The following is a 6,104-nucleotide window of genomic DNA, read 5'->3' as shown; positions in this document are numbered from 1 at the left end:
AATTTCTTTTTTATTTAAATTAGAAACAAGATTGTGTTGCCTTTCCATCACAGTTCCCTCTCCCTCTCCTCTGCTCCTATCCCTACCCCCCTAACACAGTGCCCATCCCATACCCTTTCTGCTCCCCAGGGATGGTGAGGCCTTCCATAGGGGATCTTTCAAGTCTCTCCTATCCTTTGGAATAGGGCCTAGGTCCTCCCCCAAATGTCAAGGCTCAGGGAGTATCCGTCTATGTGGAATGGGCTCTCACAGTCCACTCATATGCTAGGGATAAGTACTCATCTATAGAGAGCCCATAGATTTCCAAGATCTCCTCACTGACACCCAGGTTCATGGGGTCTGGATCAGTCCCATGCTGGTTTCACAGCTATCGGTCTGGGGACCAAGACCTCCCACTTGTTCAGGTCAGCTGTTTCTGTGGGTTTCACCAGCCTGATTTTGACCGATTTGCTCATCTCTCCTCCTTCTCTGCACCTAGATTCCAGTTCAGTTAAGAATTTAGCTGTGTGTGTCGGCTTCTACTTCCATCAGCTTCTGCATGAAGGCTACATGATGGCATGTAAGTCAGTCATCAATCTCGATATCGGGGGAGGGCTTTTATGGTAGCCTCTCCTCTGTTGCTTAGATTATTAGTTGAAAATTTTGTATGTGTGTCAGGGGAGTTTGGAGAGAGAGTGAGAGAGAGAAAGAGAGAAAGGGAGGGGAAGAGAGAGGGGGAAGGGGAGGGGAGAGAGAGAAAGATGTGACAGAGTTTCTCTGTATATCACTGGCTGTCCTGGAACACACTCTGTAGACCAGGCTGCCCTGGAACCCACAGAGATCAGTCTGCCTCTGCCTGCCAAGTGCTGGGATAAAGGCATGCACCACCACCTCCTGGGAAATTTCTTATGAATCATTTTGTCCCCCCTACCCCCACATGCTTCTTCTTTAATTTTCAAGGTAGCATACTACCCTTCCCGCTCTTAGGTAGATATCCTTCTTGTTGAAAATTATCCTGACAAATTGGAGGTTCTGACACATACAGAAGCCAAAGGTCATCTTAGGAGACTTGAAACATCTGTCCCTGGACTTTCTCAGGAACAAGATAATCAAAGGAAAGTAAATATTTCAAGATGATTTCAGTGGGCCAGAGGAGTTGGCTGCAGATCCGATTGAAACCCTCTTCCCACTGTTCAATCAGGTTATTCTGTGGCATCTAGAGCAACAAAATGAAATTAGCTGAATACCAGTGGCCGTAGAGAGAGCCTGGTCCAAGTCCACCTCCAGGGTATTTGAAAACATCCACAAATGCGTCTGTGGCTAGACTTTTCTACCTGAGGCGAAAATAAGGAAACACACATTTTCTGATGGAAACTTTATGAAAAAAACTTCATCTGAAAAATCTCAATCTGCAAAATCTCTCTGTCTCCCAACAGCTACATGGTTTACATACCACTGCCTGTCTTTCAAAATATACAGATCTCTCTCTCACGAATAGCCATGGATCCCTACACGCGGTCACATCTCTTTTGGATACAGCTTGACATTTCTTGTCTCCACACAGTTACAAGTCACCACACAGTTGCAGCTTTCACCACACAGCCACATCTCTGTCCTCACATCTATCTCTCTGACATTCATGTCTCGCTTTTATACACCTACATCTGTTATATCTCTCTACACACTTAGCTACATCACGTCATACTTTTCTTTCATTTATTACATCTTCCTCACTTTTCTCCTCTCTTGAACTTTTCCTACACATCAGCTACATCTCGCCTACACCACACTCATCACTTCCCTTTCTCAGGTCTCTGTGCACATGTCTCCGGATTTCTCTGCAGATGTCTCCTTTTCTCTCTTTCATACATCTCTCTCAACACATAGCTTTCTCTCTCCATTGCTCTCTGTTCTCACTTAATAATCATCTCCTTCCAGAGGAACAACTTTGAACAAATGGGAATAATATGTTCAGGCATCACAAATCATTTCTTCAGTAACCAATAAAACAGAATCATGAAAAAATACTGTTAATCCCAGCCTTGGAATGTCACATTGACCTGCCAATGAGCAAAAATTGCATGACTCTTTTATTTGTCAGGATTCACAGACAGTAACATTGAAATCCAGGGCTTAATTGTAGCTGTTTTCCCTCCCTCTCCTCAGACTCAGAGACATAAGTTTTGCCACCTTAGGTAGAATAGTCCAAGATAGGCTGTACACTCTCCCTTAAGCCCTGTTCATCTGGAAGCTTGTCCTCGTGGCAGATATATTTTGCTATGTGGATCCTCAATTATTTGCAGGACATAGCTATGTCTCTCTCGCCCTCTCCCTCTTTATAGTTTTGTCTCATCATGTTACCATGTTACTCAACATATTTAAAAGAATTTTTCCTTCAAAGCTTAATTTAGGGGGGGCTATTTTGAGACACAGTCTCAATCTTTAAGGCAGAGTACCTTGAACATATGGTCAGTTTCTTTCCTCATGTTTTTAAATTGTTCTTTTTTGTTTATTTGATTAGAAACAACCTCCACTCAAAAGAAATGACCTTGTTTTGCCCGGCGTTGTTGGAGCATGCCTTTAATCCCAGCACTTCAGAGGCAGAGGCAGGTAGATCTCTGTGAGTTTGAGACCAGCCTGGTGTACAAGAGCTATTTCCAGGTCAGGTTTTAAAGCCACAGAGAAACCCTGTCTCGAAAAACCAACCAACACCCCCTCCCAAAAAAAGCAATGTGAACAGAAAGATCATTGCCAAACTCTTTTTACAAGGCTACAATTACCTAGGTAACCAAGCCACACAAAGACACAACTAAGAAAACAGAACTACATACCAATCTCCGTCATGAACGTTGATGCAAAAATACTCAAGAAAATACTGGCAAATTGAATCTACAAACACATCAGAAAAATCAGCCACCATAATTAACTAGGCTTCATCCCAATGATACAGAGATTGTTTAACAAAGGAAAATCCTGATTGTTTACCCAGCTTTTCTATTTCCAACATTCCCTCCGTTTGTGTTTTCTTTATTATGTCTATTTCAGTTTCGAGGTCTTGAATTGTTACCTTCATTGGTTTGATTGTTTTTTCATGGCTTTCTTTAAGAGATTTGTTGATTTTTTTATATTTTGGTTTGTTTTTTCTTCAATATTTTTAAGGTTTTCTTGCATATCCTCTTTGTGGACCTCTATCTTTCTCATGAAGTTGTTTTTAAGGTCATTCTCTTCTGCTTCATCTGCATTGGGATGTTCCGGTCTTGCTGTTGTGGAGTCCCTAGACTCTGATTGTACCATAGGTTTTCCTGTTTTTGAATGTGTTTTTATATTGTCTTCTTGCCATCGTTTCTTCCAGTGTGTGTAGAAGGAGTCATTCCATCTCTTCGTGGTTAAGAGACCAATGTCCTTTCGGGTGGTAGCTAGTAGGTCTAATATTCTGATGCCTCTCCTCTTCCCTTTTATGGAGGCTGGACTATAAGCTGAGCCTTGGCAGTCTCTGGGTTGGGCTAGGATCTGCTGGGATGGCATCACTTGTGCTCAGTCCACAGGCCTTAGCTGGCTATGAGGAGGGCACCAGAGGAGGGCACAAAACAGGTCCACTCTCACCTAGACCTGTGGGCAGAGAAGGGGACTAGGATGCAAGCAGTCTCTGGGTGGGCTGGACCTGCTCGGATGGGATACCCTGTGCTAAGTCACCAGGCTTCGGCTGGCTCCCAGCAGGGCAAAAGAGGCAGTTGGAAACAGGCCCACTCTTAGCTTGCTTGTTTATATATATATTTTTTTTATTTTTGGTTTTTTCGAGACAGGGTTTCTCTGTGGCTTTGGAGGATGTCTTTGAACTAGCTATTGTAGATCATGGTGGTCTAGAACTCAGAGAGATCCACTTGCTTCTGCCTTGCAAGTGCCCTGATTAAAGGCGTGTTCTACTGCCGCCCAGCTCAGAATGGTTTTTTTCTATTTTTACTCATTTATTTATTTATTTATTTATTTGTTTTGTTTTTCAAGACAGGGTTTCTCTGTGGCTTTGGAGGATGTACTGGAACTAGCTCTTGTAGACCAGGGTTGTCTCGAACTCACAGAGACCCGCCTGCCTCTGCCTCCTGAGTGCTGGGATTAAAGGCGTGTGCCCGCAATGCAGGGCCCAAATGTTTCTCTCTCTCTCTCTTTTTTTTATTTGGTTTTTCGAGACAGCCTATCCTGGCACTCCCTCTACAGACCAGGCTGGCCTCGAACTCACAGAGGTCCACCTGCCTCTGCCTCCCAAGTGTTGGGATTAAAGGCATGTGCCACCAACACCTGGCTCAGAAAGGTTTTTAAATTTGTGGGTTTTTGGTAAAACTGGATTTCTGACAGCCAAGTATCCACCCAAACTCATCAAATAATTGTGCATGACCCTGCACTCTAATATTACGGCTTCTAATCTGCAATATTGGGGTTACAGGGCTACATCACTACTTCAAGAGACTGTTTTCTTTTTCTGCTTACTGTTGTTTTAAGTCTCTAAAGAGACTTTCTGTCTCTTTAGAGTAAGCTACAGGAACTCACTATGCAGTCTAGGCTTGTTTCAAGCTCACAAAGATCCATCTGCATATGTTTACTTAGTATTCTGAGGAAAGTTCTGTGCAGGGATTAAAGGTGTGTGCCTAGATTAAAGGTGTGTGCAGGGATTTAAGGCCACTGACTTTCTCTAACAATTCTAATTTTAGGTTGAAGGTATCCCTTGAAATTCTCAGGAAGGCAGTGAATAGTGACACTCATTGGTATGTTTAATATTCTCATGAAAAAAAATATATTCAGCCAAATACTTCTTCAGATGACAAATGATTTAATTTGTTAAAATATACAATATAGATTCCGCCGCCGCAGACTGACCTGGAACTAGGTGAGTGAGCTCCTGCCCGCTCCCGACCCCAGACCAGAACACCCCACCACCCCCATCCCACCACCCCCGCCTGAGCCTGCCGGCTTGGGCCAGACACGCCCAGAGAGGGAGGAGCCCCCTGCCCCACCAATCTGCTAGCACCCCATTCTTACATTCCGCCGCCGCAGACTGACCTGGAACTAGGTGAGTGAGCTCCTGCCTGCTCCCGACTCCAGGCCAGAACACCCCACCACCCCCATCCCACCACCCCCTCCTGAGCCTGCCGGCTTGGGCCAGACACGCCCAGAGAGGGAGGAGCCCCCTGCCCCACCAATCTGCTAGCACCCCATTCTAACATTCCGCCTTCGCAGACTGACCTGGAACTAGGTGAGTGAGCTCCTGCCCGCTCCCGACCCCAGACCAGAACACCCCACCACCCCCATCCCACCACCCCCTCCTGAGCCTGCCGGCTTGGGCCAGACACGCCCAGAGAGGGAGGAGCCCCCTGCCCCACCAATCTGCTAGCACCCCATTCTTACATTCCGCCGCCGCAGACTGACCTGGAACTAGGTGAGTGAGCTCCTGCCCGCTCCCGACTCCAGGCCAGAACACCCCACCACCCCCATCCCACCACCCCCTCCTGAGCCTGCCGGCTTGGGCCAGACAAGCCCAGGCAGGGAGGAGCTCCCTGTGCCCCAAATCTGGTAGCACCCCACTCTTCCATTCCGCCGAACGACCCAGAAACTAGGAACTAGCGAGGAGACCACCAGGAGCGTCGAGATCATCTAGAGTTGTGGACATCGAATTCCTAGCCCCCACACACCACTGGGCCACAAGAGGAGATAGAGAGAACCCACCCGCACCCACTAAAAGGATATGGGGAGAAGACAGAATAAGATTTCACTCAACAACACAAAGACCAACATGACACCACCAGAACCTAGGGACTCCACTCCGGCAAGAGCTGAAAAGCCCAACACAGAGCATGAAGATGAGATGGACCTCAAAAATTATCTCAGCAAGTTGATAGAGACCTTTAAAGAGGAAACAAGAAAATCCCTTAAAGAAATAGAAGAGAAAACAAACAAAAAATTAAATGAATTGGAGGAAAAGACAAACCAAAAAATTCAAGAAATAAATAAATCTCTTAAAGAATCCAAAGAAAGCCAAGAAAAAACATCCAAGCAAGTGAAGGAAGCTCTTGAAATAGTTCAAAACATGAAAGCTGAAATACACACAATAAAGAAAACACAGAATGAGACCATGT

The sequence above is a fragment of the Cricetulus griseus genome, unplaced genomic scaffold (assembly GCF_003668045.3).
Source record: "Cricetulus griseus strain 17A/GY unplaced genomic scaffold, alternate assembly CriGri-PICRH-1.0 unplaced_scaffold_14, whole genome shotgun sequence".
Classification (NCBI taxonomy): domain Eukaryota; kingdom Metazoa; phylum Chordata; class Mammalia; order Rodentia; family Cricetidae; genus Cricetulus; species Cricetulus griseus.
This window is presented reverse-complemented; position numbering follows the sequence as displayed.